Below are 18179 nucleotides of genomic sequence, written 5' to 3'. Positions count from 1 at the left end.
AGTTCATCTGCAGTGGCAACAAGTCTTGACATGCTTGTTTCTCTCCCCCCCCATCCCGCTTATAAGTAAATACATTTTTTAAAAAATAAAAAGATGCATCACTGGATGTTGGAACAAGGAAATTGTAAGACTGAGGTTTGTCATTGCTATTTAATGCTTAGCTTCTTACTGGGTGACTGCTAAAATCCTAGAAGCCAATATATAACTTCTTTCAGAGTCCTCATATTCCTTTTTTTGTCGACTGGCTTTTATTTGAGTCATACAATTAAGCCACATCATAAAATCTTAGCAAAACAAAATAAATCCTGTCATTAGCACAACTCTAGAGTCATTCAATTGCATAATTATAAAAACACCAAATAAAACAATTTGAAAGCAAAACATCATTACCTCTCACTGTGGTTCTCCTACCCAGGGAGAAAAGTTACTTTTTAAAAATTGGTTTTATGGAAGTGGGTGAGGGGGGGTCGGCATTTGAAGGAGAGCTGGAAAAGTCCAGTTAAAAACAAAACCACACATACATTTTATTTAACACAAAGTAATTTAATCACGATACACACTACTGCACTTGGCTTGTATTCACATTAATGATTTTGTTCAGACATCTGCCTGATGTGAAATGGAACCAAATCGCATCTCTTCTTTGTTGAAATGGCTCCAGCAGAGACAAGTTTAGCCTGGGAACTGAGCTCTTCCTATCTTATGGCCATAAATACCCACACTGCATTGTCACTTCCTCTCTGGAAATTTCATCTCAATGTCATTATTTAACAGCTTGTGTTGCTCCTGCCCAGCAGAATTGCACAGCAGTTGGTACCAAGTCAATCGCAGTCTCTGGCTGTGTGATAGATTGCCTCCATCATGCTGCTTCTCCAATGCTGTCGCAGCATGCTGAGTGCCCTGGTTCATGGTGACTGACCTGGAAGGGAAAGAACAAAGGATGTCTGAACTTCAGAAAGGCTGTTGAACCCTTATCCAAGTTATAGTGCCCTGTATTGGCAACACTTACTGAGTCAGTATCTATTATTTCTGGCCTGTGAGAAAAGATGAGAAAATGTGACTCAGTGTGTTCGGTGAGGGTGAAGACAGGAAAATGATGTGGGTCCCTCTGTCAACATGGCTGTGCTTTATGCAGCTGTTATTGTGGGTGCCTGTTCAGGGAACAACTTGCTTAGGGTGGCTGGGTAGGAGAAGGGGAGGGGAGGAATGAGGATTGAATCCATATTGTTAGGTAGCTGCATTGTAGCTATCTACTCTTCGCTCTGTACTGGCTCCTATGTACAAAAGAAACCATGTTGCCAATTAGCTCTTTTATAAAAGCCCGGCTTACTGCCTTTATGGCATCTGAAAATGATGCTTTCACTTTAAACACATTGTCATTGCGCGTGGTCAGTGCAAGGGAGGCTGACCTTGGGTATGTTTATGCAACTTGTATCACCAGCTTTCTTGATTGGGGGGCCCTTCCTCTGACCCTGGATGTGTACCAAATTGGACATTTTCTAATGTGGTAAAACTTTATCAGTTTAATATAACTAGTACAGAGTTTGGGGAAGAAGCCTTTTCAAGCTGAAAAAGGTACAATAAAAACATGTAAGCATTAAGGAAAACTAATTTCACAAATACCATGGAGCCAGCCATTCAATGAATCTTGAGTTGTTCTAGTAGATTATTTACACAAAGAACAACCATGCCAAATTATGGCATATATTAGTTTAATAAAAGCTAGTTGGGTGATTGGGGAGATAGCTCAATTAGTACAATGCTTGCCTTACAGTATGAGAACCTGAGTTTGATTCTCAGAACCCAGAGAAATGCCAGGTATGGTGGGAGTTGCTTGTAATCCCAGTGCTGGGGAGACAGGCAGATCCCAGCTATGAGTCTCCAAGTTTCCTTTTGCCACCTGTATATTCTGAAGTGTGTACCGAAGAAGCCAGCAGGCTAGAAACATCACTGGACATAGACAAAAAAAGAACTCCCCCTGCCAAAAAAGAAAAGAAAAAAAGCCCAGTATCTCTAGCCAAAGGACAGGGAAAAGGGTAAGCATGCAGACAGAAACCAAGGACTGTAAGCCTGTTACCAGAGGTTTAATGAGAAGACAGAACTTTTGGACCTGGCAGTAACCAAATGGCGCACCAGTATGCTGTTAGTGGAAGTTAAGACTTGGAGATTAATGGTATAGTAGAGTAAATGCCCAAGACACAATGAAAAGAGCACTTGTCAAACCAAGAGCCAAGAAAATTTCAACTTGATTGCAAAAAAACAAACAAAAAAAAACCCTGACAGATTTCAACACTAAGATGACACTGACATTGAACTAACAAGAAAAATTTTTAAATAGCTATCATCAGAATGTTTCAACTAGCAATTACAAATCTAGCTGAAACAAAAATAGAGATTTTTCACTAAAGAAATCATATATATATATATATATATATATATATATATATATATATATATATATATGTTTTTCAAAGTAGAGTCTTGCTCTAGCCCAGGCTGACATAGAATTCACTATGTAGTCTCTCAGGGAGGCCTTGAACTCACAGTGATCCCCCTGCCTCCTAAGTGCTGGAACTAAAGGTGTATACCACAATGCCCAGCAAAGGAATAATTTCTTTTAAAGAATCAAAAACAAAAATTTTGAAACAAGATTGGTTTTGCTATGTGACTCAGACTGGCCATGACTTTGTGATCATCCTTGTAAGCATGTGCCACCATGCTTAACAATTGAATGGAAAACTTAGACTTGTAAAAAAACAAAATATGAAAGACTCTGAATGGGCTCAATAGTAGAACAAAGATGATAGTATAAAGAACTATTAAATCTGGGTCTGGGGCAATGGGTCCACAGTTAAAGGCACTTGTTTGCAAGGTCTGCTGACCCAGGTTTAATTCCATAAATGAATGAATGCATGCAAAAATAAAGAATATTTTTTCAGGGCTGGAGAGATGGCTTAGTGGTTAAGCGCTTGCCTGTGAAGCCTAAGGACCCCGGTTCGAGGCTCAATTCCCCAGGACCCACATTAGCCAGATGCACAACCGTGGCTGGAGGTTCTGGTATGCCCGTTCTCTCTCTCTGCCTCTTTCTCTGTCTGTTGCTCTAAAATAAAAATAATTTTAAAAAAAGGTTTTTAAAAAATAAAAATAGAAAAAAAAGAATATTTTTTCTGAAAATAGAACAACAGAGTTACCCAATCTGAACAACAGAAAATGGAATGACAAAAAAGATGATCAGAGCTTCAAGCAGTGGTGATATTATAGTAAATAATCTGCCATTCATATTATCAGAGTTACAGAAGAGCGTGCAGTTGAGAAGTACTTGAAAGTCGGGCGTGGTGGTGCACACCTTTAATCGCAGCACTCGGGAGGCAGAGGTAGGAGGATCGCTGAGAGTTTGAGGCCACCCTGAGAACACATAGTGAATTCCAAATCAGCCTGAGCTAGAGTGAGACCCTACCTTAGAAAACCTAAAGAAAAAAAAAAAAGAAAAGTACTCGAGCTGGGTGTGGTGGTACATGCCTGTAATCCCAGCTCTTGGGAGGCAGAGGTAGGATGGCTGTGAGTTCAAGGCCAGCCTGGGACTACAGAGTGAGTTCCAGGTCAGTTTGGGCTAGAGTGAAACCCTGCCTTGAACTCTTCCCCCCAAATAAAAAGTACTTAAAATACAGTTGAAATGCCCTGCCTTTGTCAAAAGACATAAACCTATAGATTCAATAAACTCTGAGAACACAAAACAAAAACTCAAATCTATCCCAAGACAATCCAGTGAAATTTCAGGAAAGACAAGCAGGCATAGTGGTATAAACCTATAATCCCAACACTTGAGAGGTACAAGCAGGAAGATCATGAGTTCAAGGCCAGCCTGGGTTACAAAATGAAACTCTTTAAAAAAAAAATAGTGCTGGAGAATAGGCTCAGCAGTTAAAGGAGCTTGCTTTCAAAGCCTGTTGTCCCAGGCTGAATTCCCCAGCACCCACATAAAGCCAGATGCAAAGTGGCACACACATCTGTGATACCATTCACCCAGGACAATGTAATGAGGAGAATCTGAAGCTCACAGGCCAGCTAGTCTGATATTCCTTTGTAGTCTGGGAGTTCATTTGCAGCAGCAAGAGACTCTGTCTCAAAGAAGGTAGAGCACAAACACCTCAAAGTTGTCCTCTGAGGGCTGGAGAGATGGCTTAGCGGTTAAGCGCTTGCCTGTGAAGCCTAAGGACCCTGGTTCGAGGCTCGGTTCCCCAGGTCCCACGTTAGCCAGATGCACAAGGGGGCGCACGCGTCTGGAGTTCGTTTGCAGAGGCTGGAAGCCCTGGCGCGCCCATTCTCTCTCTCTCTCCCTCTATCTGTCTTTCTCTCTGTGTCTGTCGCTCTCAAATAAATAAATAAAATTAAAAAAAAAATTAAAAAAAGTTGTCCTCTGACCACACACAGGCTATTCATTTGCACCCCTCCTACAACCATATATAAATAATATTTTAAATACATAACTTTAAAAGTGAATAAGGAAAGAAAAACATCTTGGAAGCAACCAGTGAGAAATGACCCATTACTTATTAGGGTAATTTGAATGTCAATGGATTTCATACCTGAAAGCATGGAGGTTCAAAAGAAGTGGCACATTTTTCAAGCAATGAAAAAAAAAACCAACTCTCAATCCAGATTTCTATATTCCATGATAAATTTCTTCAGAATGATAATGAAATAAAGACTGTCTCTGTCGGGAGTGGTGGTGCACACTTTTAATCCCAGCACTCGGGAGGCAGAGGTAGGAGGATCACCGTGAGTTCGAGGCCACCCTGAGACTCCATAGTGAATTCAAGGTCAGCCTGGGCTAGAATGAGACCCTACCTTGAAAAACCACCAAAAAAAAAAAAAAAAAAAAGACTGTCTCTGAGGGAAACAAAGCAAAGAAAAATTGTTGCTGTACAAGAACTGCAAGTTCTTCCAAGAGAAATGATAAAATAGGAGGTTTCTTTTTACATTTTTTTAAAAATTGGAGTGTGTGTGTGTTTGTGTGGGCTCACACACACTCGCATGTGCACACACATGAGCACATATGCATGCCAGGGCCTCTTGCCTCTGCAAACAAACACCAGATGCTTGCACCATTTTTCTGGGTCCAGCTTACATGAGTGGCTTGGGAATTGAACCCCAGGCAATCAGGCTTTCCAAGCAAGTGCCTTTAACCAATAAGCCATCTTCCCAGCCCCAAGAAGCCTTCAAATATCACAAATGAAAGCATAGAAAGGATGACACTATAAGTAAACAATTGACTGTTCCCTTGATTTTTTTTAAAATATTTTTTTGTTCATTTTTATTTATTTATTTGAGAGCGACAGAGAGAGAAGGAGGCAGAGAGACACAGAGAGAGAATGGGCGCACCAGGGCTTCCAACCACTGCAAACGAACTCCAGATGTGTGCGCCTCCTTGTGCATCTGGCTAACGTGGGTCCTGGGGAAATGAGCCTCGAACCGAGGTCCTTAGGCTTCACAGGCAAGCGCTGAACCGCTAAGCCATCTCTCCAGCCCTCCCTTGATTTTTTTTTAAAAAAATTGTGTTTGATTTTTTGAAGGCTAACTTATTGTATAATTTGGTTCTCAGTATATGCATAGAAAATAGTTAAAAGAGTAATTTTAAAAGGAACAGGATAAAGGAAACTCATTGTATATTGGCTTTCTGTACTTGTCTAGAGATAGTAAAATGCTGACATTGGTAGCCAGTGGTAAATTTCATATGTACAATCCAAAGGAACTACTAAAAGAAATACACAATGATGCACTCAAAAATACTATAAAGTGAAATTCTTATTTATTTGAGAGAAATGAATATACGGGTATGCCAGGGCTTCCTGCCAATGTAAACGAACTCCAGATGCATGTGCTACCATGTGCATCTGGCTTACATGGGTACTGTGGAATTGAACCTGGGTCCTTAGGTTTTGCAGGCAAGTGCCTTAATTGCTAAATCATTGCTCCGGGTCAAAGTGAAATTCTTTAAAAAAAAATTATAAAATGGCCAGGCGGGGTAGAGCACGACTTTAATCCCAGCACTTGGGAGGCAGAGGTAGGACGATTGCATGAGTTTGAGGCTGTCCTGAGACTACATAGTGAATTCCAGGTTAGCCTGGGCTAGAGTGAGACCCCTCCTCGAAAAACCAAAAAAACAAAAAAAGTTCAAATAATACAAGGTACAAAAAGGGAAACAGATGAACAAAAATTGGGGCTAAGCAATAAAAACAGCAGGTATGGCTGGAAGTGTTGTTCATTTGGCAGAGTGTTTGCCTAATATATATGGAGCCCTCCGTTCAATCTCCAACATCACATAAAACCAGGTATGGTGCACACCTGTAATCCCAGGGCTCCAGAAGTACAAGCAGGAGGATTAGGATTTCAAATTCGTTCTCACAGCTACATCGTGATTTCCAGGCCAGCCTGGGATACATGACACCCTGTCTCAGACAAAAAAAAAACAACAAAAAAAACCAAAAAACTGTATAATAAGCTTGAAAGTACAAATAATCATATTATAAATAGTTTAAACACACAAAGTAAAAGATATTAGTAGAATGGACTTTTTTTGTAGCACTGTAATGGAACCCAGAAACTTGAGCATGCTAGACAAATATTCCATCACTGAGCTATATCCTCCAAACCCAGAAAATATTTTAAAATGGCCCAATTCCCTACAACTTATAGGAAATTCATTTCAAATATAGTACTAAAGATAGATCAAAAGTAAAAGAACGGAGGCTGGGGAGATGGCTCAGTAGTTACAGGTGCTTGTTTACAATACTTGGTGGCTTGGGTTTGCTTCCTCAGTGGCCACATAAAGCAGATGCAAAACATGGCCCATGCATCTGAAATTCATTTACAATGGCAAGAGGCCCTGATGCACCAACACACACACACACACACATGCATGCACACATGCAAATAAATCATTTTTTAAAGAAAGTAAAAGAATGTTAAGAGTATACCATGCAAACATTAACGGAAACGAAGAGTAGTTATATCAATGTCAGATAAAATGGACTTTAGAGTAAATAAAATTACCAGGAACAAAGAACATTACACATGGGTAAAAGAGTTACCAAGCTACAACAATCTGATCAAGACATCAGAGATTCAAATATACCAAAGCAAAATCTCAAAGAATACAAAGGAGAAATGGACTTTTTCACATTTGTAGTTGCAAACTTTTTAATACCCCTCTCTCAATGAATGACAGAATCAACAATGATCTGAATGAACTAATTAATAACATCAGCCATGACATTTATTGAACATCATCTAATAACAGTATGAGACATTTTTTTTTAATTTTAGAGCAAGAGAGAGAGAGAGAGAGAATTGGCATGCCAGGGCCTCAGCCACTGAAATTGCACTTCAGATGCTTGCACCACCTAGTGGGCATGTGTGACCTTGCACTTGCCTCAGCTCTATGCACCTGGCTTACGTGGGACCTGGAGAGTTGAACATGGGTCCTTAGGCTTTGCAGGCAAGTGCCTTAACCGCTGAGCCATCTCTTCAGCCCAGGATACATATTCTTCTTCTTTTTTTTTTTTTGGTTTTTCGAGGTAGGGTCTCACTCTGGTCCAGGCTGACCTGGAAGTAACTCTGTAGTCTCAGGGTGGCCTTGAACTCACGGTGATCCTCCTACCTCTGCCTCCCGAGTGCTGGGATTAAAGGCGTGCGCCACCACGCCCGGCTACATATTCTTCTTCTTAAGTGTACATGCAACATTCAAAACATAGACCATACCCTGTTTGACAAAGCAAACCTAAATACGTTCAAAAGAACTTACATAATAAGAATACATTTTTTTAACCATAATGGAGTCAAACTATGAATCAAAGATAACAGAAAAATTTCCAGAAACTTGGAAATTAAAGACCACACAGATAATCCATGGAAAATTAAACCAATACATTGAGAGAAAGTAGAAGGACAGAACTGGAGTGGTAACTTAGCATCTGTAATAGACCACTTGCCTAGCACTCCTGAGGTCCTGAGTTCTGTGGAGAGAGGAGAGAAGAATGGGGAGGTCTATGATCATGGTATATTGTATATACTTATGGAAATTGTCAATAAAAAGTTAAACAAAATAGCCAGGCATGGTGGCTCACAATTTTAATGCCAGAACTTAGGAGGCTGAGGTAGGAGGATTGCCATGATTTCAACGCTATCCTGGGACTGACTAGAGTGAGTTCCAGGTGAGCCCTGGCTAGAGTGAAACCTTACCTTGAAAACACACACACACACACACACACACACACACACACACACACACACACAGAGAGAGAGAGAGAGAGAGAGAGAGAGAGAGGGAGAGACAGAGTAGTTGGAAATAAGGGACTCAGTGGAGAGGGAATTCTGGAGAAGGGAAAGAAAAGGTGATAGGAAGGGATTATGATCATGGTATGTTGTCTAGATGTATGCAAGTTGTGAAAAAAAGTTCTTTATAAAAGGGAAAAACGGGGCTGGAGGGGTGGCTTAGCAGTTAAAGCATTTGCCTGCAAAGCCAAAGGACCCAGGTTCGATTCCCCAGGACCCACGTTAGCCAGATGCACAAGGAGACACAAGCATCTGGAGTTCGTTTGCAGTGGCTGGAGGCCCTGGCGTGCCCATTCTCTCTCTCTCTCTCTCTCTTCCTCTCTTTCTGCCTGTCGCTCTCAAATAAATAAGTAAAAATTAAAAAAAAAAAGACCTGGAAATAAGCTTGGCCATAACTCACAGTGTTTTTGTCAATGACTAACCAAGTGTTAAATGTTGCCAGGCCAGATCCCACTTCTCCATAAACAGGATACTCCCAGCCCAACACCTGGACCATACAATCTTTACATCCTTTTACTAAAAGTCATGTTTAATAATTTTATATTCATATATTTTTGTTTATTCATTTACTTTTGTGACAGAGCCTCATGTAGTGCAGGCTGGCCTTGAATTTGCTATATAGCCAAGGATGACCTTGGATTCCTGATTTCCCTTCCTTTCAAATGCTGGGATTTATGTGTGCACCACCACACCTGGCTTATTTTTTTTTTTTTAATTTTTAGTTACATTGCAAAGTACATCTTTAGCACTTTCAAAGTATACAAAAACTTTTCTTTCAAATTTGATTTTTTTTTCTCACTGGCAACGCCTTATGCATGTTGAGCACAAAATGCCACCACTGAAGTATACCACCAGTCCTTAAGCGCAAACATTTGAGCAGATCTCTAGTAGTGACACAAGCTGGGTAGTGAGTGAAAGGAGCACAAGAAGTCTTATGGCCTCTGAATTATTATATGGTGGTAATCTCCCAAAGGCTCTTTCTTTCTGCATGCTAGGTAAGAATGGGTCTCTAGCCTCCCATGTTATCCTTGAGTTCTGAGTATCACTGAACCAAGTTAAGGATGCTTAGCTATCTTCCAGTTCTGACTGCATGGACACTATAGCTACCAAGTAGACCCTAATCAACTGTCAACTAATTTCCTACTACTGTTTAAAATGTAAACATGCCCAGCAATTGACAATGGCATTTCCCCAAGACTTGTAAGGCCCAAGTATTTTAAAGTTTTTATTTATGTATTTATTACAGAGAGAGAGAGAGAGAGAGAGAGAGAGAGAGAAAGAATGGGTGTGCCAGGGCCTCCGGCTACTGTAAATGAATTCCAGATGCATGCACTACCTTTTGCATCTGGCTAATGTGGGACCTGAGGAATCGAACCTGGGTCCTTAGGGCTTCGCAAGCAAGTGCCTTAACCGCTAAGCCAACTCTCCAGCCCAGGCCCAATTATTTTAGATACAGGTATAGAAATTTAATTTGCTCCAGACCCGAGCTGAGCAATAAGATATGAAATTTTAGGTGTATATTTAAAAACCAAACATTCAACTTATTAACCAGCTAAGTTAGCTTTGTCCTTTTAAAAATAATAATAATGATAATAATTAAATGCTAGGCTGCTAAACTTCTTAGTTAAAACTATTTCTAGTTCCCAGAGTCTGGGGACAATGCAAACATTAGCTGTACTGCATGAAACAAGTATAGACCCTTCAGTTTGTCCATAGGCTGGAACTATTAGATCTCTATCCTGTATGATAATAGGAAACAAATCATTAAAAACTCACAGGAGAACTAATGTCAAGAATCATAGAGGTTTTGAGAGAGAAATAGGAACAAGGTGGTTTTTTTGCATAAGTACTCAGCTAGGGAAGTGCAAATATAGGGAGAGAAGCCATGTCACCCCGCCTGCCTTAGTAAAACTGAAATTAAGCATCTGATCCAGTCTCATCCCTAAGCAACAGAGTTCCCTACTTCTTCCCTGGTTACCAATTTTCCCAAATAAACCTTATAATTTAACCTTTTCAGAATCTGTCTCCTCAGTTCTTTGTTGGAATAGACAAGGATCTAAACCTTGGGATTCACAGGTCAGGGAACAAAGAAAACTTAGTTTCTGTATTTCATTGTTTTAAGAAGCATATATAATAAGACCTTTTTTTTTTAAATAATGTGGTATTTAAGCATGAGGTCATTCTTTAATACTAAATGAAATCACAAATTGGCTTTCGCTTTAAGCAGAGATTGTTTATTTAAAGATTCAGTCATATTCTAATTTAGAGTTGGGTGTATTTTATCTCTGCTATGGTTCCCTTAGTGTTTAAGTTTCCAGCCAGGCCCTAAAGGCAGCTATTTGACCTACTAATCGCCTCAGTGCCATCAAACACCCTACTGGGTGCATTGCAGTTAGTGATGCTTGGATTGCATGTATTTGGCTCCTCTGTGGCTCCTCTCAGACACACTGTTAGCATTTTAATCATACAGTTTTCAACCTTTGAGGCTAAGATGGGGGAGGGGAAATCAACTTCCTGCCGGCTTTAAAGTTTGAGAACAGAATCAAATGAACTTGCTACTCCGCCTCTCAACCAGCTATGGAGCTCTCTAGTCCTCTCTAGTCCTCCCAAGTAGATTTGGGAGCTGGCAAGGTCACCCACCTCATCTGCAATCTGTGAAGTGTACTGGTCAATTTTTACCTGCCCTTATTATCTTCAACATTTTCAAGTCTTGCCTGGAGTGTGGGGGTTTTGTGCTTGTTACTGACTCCGCCTTATCCTGTCCAGCTCCACCTTCTCATGGTAAGTAAGAAGCCCTGGATTGGCTGCCAAAAGCTGCTTCACAGATGTTCAGAGTGAGTGCTGCATTTAACACTTGGACTGAGAGCTGAGATTTCCGGGTATTCAGCAAATCCCATTCTCAGGGCTGTGCCACTACTTGGCAGTTTATTGTAACAGTCTTCCTCCAGGGCCATCTCCAAAGCAAGCGGGCTGACAGGAGCTGGAACCTCCAGTTCAGTGGCCATGATTTCTGGTGGGGGCTGATCCCAGCGTCCTGAACTAGAATCACATTGTGGATGACACTAACATCTAAGCTTATCTATTAACCCAGATTAAGTTCTCTTCACCTTCCTGTTTGCAACTGAACGCAGTGAAATGCAGTGCAAAGGAAAACGGAAATGACTGACAATGTTGACAATAGAGCCATTTGGTTGTTTTGTTGCAAGGGCACTGCTTAGGGGCAATGTCAAATAATTCTTGAAATGCCAGCAATGTGCAAGCTCAAGTGTGATTCTTAAAGACAACGTGATCAGAAACCATTCGTTTGCTGACAGAACCTCACCTCTCTAAAGAGCCCGGAAATGTACATTAAACAACACAAATGCTTTATATAACTTACAGATTAAAAAAATTTTTTTGTTGTTTATTTATTTGAGAGCGACAGAGAGAGAAAGAGCGAGTGAGAGAGAGAGAGAGAGAGAGAGAACGGGCGTGCCAGGGCTTCCAGCCTCTGCAAACGAACTCCAGACGCGTGCGCCCCCTTGTGCATCTGGCTAACGTGGGTCCTGGGGAATCGAGCCTCGAACCGGGGTCCTTAGGCTTCACAGGCAAGAGCTTAACCGCTAAGCCATCTCTCCAGCTCTAACTTACAGATTTCAATCTGAAAAATCAAGTGATAGTAGCAGGGGGTTGCTGGTTGTACTTGCACAAGTTAATAAGTTTTATTTCATTTGAAAACTCTCAGGTTGAAAAAAAAAGCTGGGTTGAGTTAAAACAAAACAGAAAACTCTTGCCTGGGACTGGATATGTGTATATGGGGTGGGGTGGAAGGAAGCTAATAGAGATTCCACTCGCCAGGATCCAGATGACCAAGCTGCCATCATGAGAATAGTTCACTGTGACACTTCAATCCACTTGAGTCATTCAAGCCCCAGAGTTGGCCTGAGCTAAAATTAAATAAATGGTCACTATATTTCCCCACTAGAGTAGAATAATAACATGTCTTCAATTTTATGGTATGCACCTAGAGTTCTTTTGCAGTGACTAGAGGCCCTGGTGTGCCCATTCTCTCTCCATAGCTGACTCTTTCTCTTGCTTTCAAATAATAAATAAATAAATAATTTTTAATGTTCATGTTTTCTGTATTTCAGATAGTTTCATTGGACTCTAGTTATTTTATTAAGAAAAACTATTTGCTAAATTTTTCAAAGACAAATAAGACAAAAGGAACCCCCAAGTAAGAAAAAGTGATATATAAAGTTATAAAGGAAGTGCTTTTAGGTGAGAAAGGATTTTAGATTGTAAATTAGTTTGGTCCTGTGATAAATAATTTGTCCCAAACAAAAATAGGCAGATGCAGACAAAATGAGAAGGTTAAAATATGTCATAAGAAGCTGGAGAAATGGCTTCGTGGCTAAGATACTTGTTGGCAAAGTTAAAGGACCCAGGTTCAATTCCCCAGTATCCACATAAATCTGTATGCACAAGGTTGCACATGCTTCCAGAGTTCATTTGCAGCAGCTGGAGGCCCTGCATGCCCATTATCTCTATCTGCTTCTCTCTCTCTCTCTTACATAAATAGCCAGGTATAAGAACATCGAGAAATCTGGCTGGAATCTGGAAGGAAACCAGCTCCCAGATGGCCTACTGTATATAGTGCTGGAAAGCACTACATGAGATATGGGGAGAAAATAGCCAACAACACTGTGAGCTAGCAGGGGACACTGCTACATGAAAGCATCCAGCCTTGCAAGGTGTACACACCTGTGCAATAGTTGCACCCAGCAGAGTAACCAATAGCTTTCTGATTGGCTAAGAGATCCACTCAGTGGAAAGGAACCCATAGCTCACACTGGGAACTGAGTCAGAATCCAATGGAGACCAAAAAATTCTCACTAGTCATTAGCCCAAAGAGAGGCTACATCCATTAAAATCTGTCTTAATTAACAATGCTTATCCCATTTAACCTATGCCGTTGTCAATCTCTGCTGGAGAATCTACTTTCATTTTTCAGAAGGCAGTGAGAATTGAGAAAATAAACCACCCTTCACATATCAGCCAGGAGCCAGGTGAAACCACAGGGAAATTGGCAAGATGAGCAAGAGTGCTCCTTCCATGGTGACTGACAACCTGCACCAGAGTGATAGAGACAGACACCGAGGATATTAACAACATATCAAAGTAAAAATCCAGAAACTTCTGAGAGCACAACACTAAAGTGGACTTAAAACACACCCACCATGGCTCAGGAAATTTTGTGGAAGAGGGGGATGGAAAGATTTCAAGAGCCACAGAGTGGGAGGGAATGTCCAGAGGCACTGCTTCACTTTAGAATGACTAACTGCTGCTCTCACATTTCCCAACCTACAACCCCATGGTGAATTTCAGCAATCCCATTGAGGAGGGCCCTCAGCAGAATGGGGGCTGAGAGGAGAGAAATGATTGTAGCAACACATGATGTGTCTATATAAAGTTTCTGCTTAATAAAAGAAAAGCCAGGTGTGATGGCACATGCCTTTAATATTGCAATATAGGAGAAAGCTAGCTTCTTTTAGGCAGTTTCAGTTAGAGATTGAGGCCCAGAATGAACCAGAAGATGCCACCCCATATGTCACCTCACCCTAGCACAAGAATGGAACTCTTGGCAGAAATGGAACTTGTGTCTGATTGAGACTGATCTACAGTGCCCTGTGATGCCCACAGCCTACCAAGCTGCCTGGATAGACAATATAGTGGGCTGGCTCTGGGGTCTGCCCTCCAAATCTACAAACCAAGCAGGTCTTCCCCCTTGCATATAAAGGCTCTCATTTTCTTCCTGTCTTTCCTTTTTAAAAAAACTCTACTGTTCTTGGTTCAGCTAACTGATCCCCTCAGTGGTATGGGACCCATAGCTGGATCTGGGAAACAAGTCAGAAACATATCCAAACATAAGCCTGCTCTCCATTAGCAAGCTACCACCAATCATGGGCTACAAGAGGGCCTACACCTATTAAATTCCCTATAAAAAGTAAGTGTTATCTCAATTTTCCGGGTGCTAACTTACTCTCCATTGGAGAATCTGCTTCTCTTTTTCAGATAGATGTAGATCCTAAGGAGAGAGCCACCCCATCATACCTCAAAAGGGCCCTTGGGCCCTTGGCTGAAACTAAGAACAACTGGCAAAACGAGCAAGGGTGTTGTTCTCTTGGTGAACTGGGTACCAGCACAAGGGTGAAAGAGATCAACACAGAGAACAATCAACTCCTACCAAACCAGATATCCAGAGACCAAGAGGTCCCCAACACCTCATCACTGAAGCAGACCAAAAATGAACCCAACATGGCTCAGGGAAATTTTGCGGAAGAGGGGGCGGAAAGAATGTCAGAGCCACACGTTGGGTCATGATATGCAGAGACATTTTTCCTACCCGTAACTGTGGGCTAACTCCACAATGCATGACCTATATACCTCAACAAGGAGGGGCCAGGAGGAGGGGGTAGGACATGGATGAGCCTAACAATGGTACCAAATTGACTGTATTCACTGAATATAAAACTAATTAATAATTTTTAAAAAGATACCAAAAAAAAAAAATCTCTGTGAGATATTGTGCTGCTTGGATACATGTGAGTCTGGCTTCCCTGACACCCAGCCAGGCTGGGCAAGGGGGAAGAACATAGTACAGTTTCTTGGTCTGGGAAAACTTTTCTCCTTTCCTTTGCTTTCTAGTTTTGGGTAAATTCTCACTTTATGATTTTCCTCTGGTCTCCAAATCTACCACATATGTATTTCCTTCACACTCCAAATCTACCACATGTATGCTCTCACTAACTCTGGTAAGCATGAGTGTAACTCTCTTTATTGCTCATTCCTTTTCTGAATTTTTTTAAAAAGTTTTTTTGTTTTGGGTTTAAAAAATATTTTATATTTATTAAGTTATATATATATACACACATACATATATACATACATTTATACACACACACACACAAACATATATACACACACACACATATATAGTGTGTGTGTATTTTTTTTTTTTTTTGGTTTTTTTGAGGTAGAGTATCACTCTAGCCCAGAATTCACTTTGTAGTCTCAGGCTGGCCTTGAACTCATGATGATCCTCCTACTTCTGCCTCCCAAGTGCTGGGATTAAAGGTGTGCACCACCACACCCAGTTTCTGAATTTCTTTGTCTCAGCTTTGCTATTTTCACTCTGCTATTTTTCCTTGATCCCCACCATTTGCCCTCTCAACTTCCCTCCATGGGAAAGCATAGATGCCATGTGTGTTCCTTCTAAGTCTCCCTACATATACACCTAAGTTCTACCTTCTATTGCTTATGGCTCTATGCTAATATCTCTCCTTGAAAGCCTTAGTTTCTCTTAAATGGGCTCTCTGAATTCCCCTCCACATGCTTGTGGCTCTACTCCATACTCTCCCTACAAAGTTTATTTTTTCTTAAAAGGAACCTTATAAACTATACAGTATTTTCCACATGAGAACATGCTTCCTACTTCCCACATGCTTATGACTCCGCTCTAGCCTTACTTCCTCGATCCAAACCTCCTTTGAAATAGACCCCACAATTTGTGATTTCTCCCTAAATAAAATTAATAATTCATACTTTATCCTTCTTAGTCAACCTTTATCAACTCTTTATTAAAGGTGGGACAGAACCTAAACAGGGGATTTATAAATTTGGTGGACTCCTCCTGAACCCCAAAATCCTGCATCAATACCAGCACTCAAGAGACAGAGGTAGGAAGATCACTGTGAATTTGAGGCCAGCCTGGAACTACAGAATGAATTCCAGGTCAGCTTGGGCTAGAGTGAGACCCTGTCTCATGGGAAAAAGTCATTAAAATGTTATGAAAGGGCTGGAGAGATGGCTTAATGGTTAAGCACTTGCCTGTGAAGCCTAAGGACCCCAGTTCAAGGCTCTATTCCCCAGGATCCACATAAGCTAGATGCTCAGGTTGGACATGCATCTGGAGTTTGTTTGCAGTGGCTGGAGGCCCTGGTGTGCTCATTCTCTCTCTCTCTCTCTCTGCCTCTTTTTCTCAATATGCCAATTAAAGAGACAAGAACACCTGGCAGTGCACATTCATGTGGAAATGGGGGAGGATGTGAAAAGCAAAGGAAGAAGATTTATTCAATGTGGTCTAGCCATGTGGGATGAAGAACAAATAAAAGGTCCAATGACCACCTGCCCCAAGCAGTCTTCAGGTACCTGTCATGAGGTTTAGGCTTAAAAAGAAGACATCAGAGATGCATAACTAAGCAGTTATGGTCAAGGTATCATTGACCCATCATTGTCTCTCCTGCAAGGTGTTCTGACAAGTTGTTAGAACTGTATGAAACCTATTCCTGGGAAATAAATTCCTCCTCTGGCTGGCACCAGGCTTTAGCCTTTCCCTTCTCAACGGTATGAGACTTCTGGAGAAATTCAAATTCATTGGTGTCCATTATGTCAATAGTCTGGTAGATGAGGGGAGGGACACACTTGTCTCTCCTTAGGATTTCTTTTTTTTTTAGCTTATTATTTATTTATTTATGATAGAGAGTGGGTGAGTGAGAAAAATGGACAGATAGAGAAAAAGAGAATGGGCGCATCAGGGCCTCCATCTGCTGCAAACAAACTCCAGACACATGTACTACCTTGTGCATCTGGCTTTATGTGGGTCCTCAAAAAATCAAACTTGGGTCCTTTGCCTTTGCAAGCAAGTGCCTTAACCGCTAAGCCATCTCTCCAGCCCAGGATATTTTTAAAATATTTTATTGGGCTGGAAAGATGGCGTAGCAGTTAAGGCGCTTGCCTGCGAAGCCTAAGGACCCATGTTCCACTCTTTAGATCCCACATTAGCCAGACACACAAAGGTGAGGCAAGTGCAAAGTCTCACATGCCCACTAGGTGGAGCAAACATCTGTAGTTTGATTTCAGTTGCTGAGGCCCTGGCACACCAATTCTTTCTCCTTGTCTCTCTAGCTCTCTCTCTCTAAAAAAAGTTTTATTTATTTATTTATTTGGGAAAGAGAGAGGCCAATAGAGAATGGGTGTGCCAGGGCCTCCAGCCACTGAAAACAAGCTCCACACCCATGTACCACCTTGTGCTTATGTGGGTACTAGGGAATCAAATTTGGTCCTTAGGCTTCACACTCCAGTGCACTAACCACTAAGCTATCTCTCCTGCCCTCTCTTTAGAATTTCTTTACTTCTGACAGGATTGCCAGAATGGTCACATTAGAAATAATTACAGAAAAAAAAAAACTGGCTTAGAGTACAATTGTTTTATGTTTTAGCCTTTTACTGAATGATATTTTTAAAATCTGTTGGGGGCCAAAAATTAAAGTGCTTGGCTACATAGCCTATTGACCCAGGTTGAATTCCTCAATTCTCACATAAAGCCAGATGCACAATCAGATGCATGCATTTGGGGTTCATTGGAAGCTTCTGGAGGCCCTGAAGTGCTCATTCTCTCTGTCAGTCTCTCCTCTCTCTTCCTGTCTCCTTGAAAATAAATAAAAATATTTTAATCATATTTTATCTATTTATTTGTAAGCAGAGAGAGAGAGAGAGTGAATGGACACACCAGGGCCTCTTGCCACTGCAAATGAACTGCAGACACATGTGCCACTGTGTGCATATGACTTCATGTGGGCACTGGGGAATCAAAAGCAGGTTATTAGGCTTTGCAAGCAAGCACCTTTAACTACAGAGCCAACCCTTCAGCCCCCTAAATGACATTTAAGACTTGATGATTAGATTTTATCTAAATGCTAAATTTTGTGTTTTCCCATTTGTGTTGAAGCTTTCCTTGCTGGATAGTCACTGCTTTGGCAGCAGAAAAAAATCCATTAAAAAGAAGCATTTTGGGGTTGGAGAAA

At 41.1% G+C, this 18179-nt stretch overlaps 1 protein-coding gene across 1 annotated transcript in view; it reads right to left on the bottom strand.

The window, feature by feature from the left end:
• Positions 1 to 447: 447 nt before the first annotated feature.
• Chst7 (carbohydrate sulfotransferase 7) overlaps positions 448 to 18179 on the bottom strand; it is a 44508-nt gene continuing 26776 nt past the window's right edge. Inside the window, exon 2 of the mRNA XM_004665730.2 lies at positions 448 to 919. The gene's annotated coding sequence lies outside the window, so the exon portion shown is untranslated. The remainder of the gene's footprint in view (positions 920 to 18179) is intronic.

This window comes from Jaculus jaculus, chromosome X (assembly GCF_020740685.1).
Source record: "Jaculus jaculus isolate mJacJac1 chromosome X, mJacJac1.mat.Y.cur, whole genome shotgun sequence".
In the NCBI taxonomy this organism is placed as follows: Eukaryota; Metazoa; Chordata; class Mammalia; order Rodentia; family Dipodidae; genus Jaculus; species Jaculus jaculus.
Note: the sequence above shows the minus strand (reverse complement) of the source record. Positions and strands in the feature narration are given on the sequence as shown.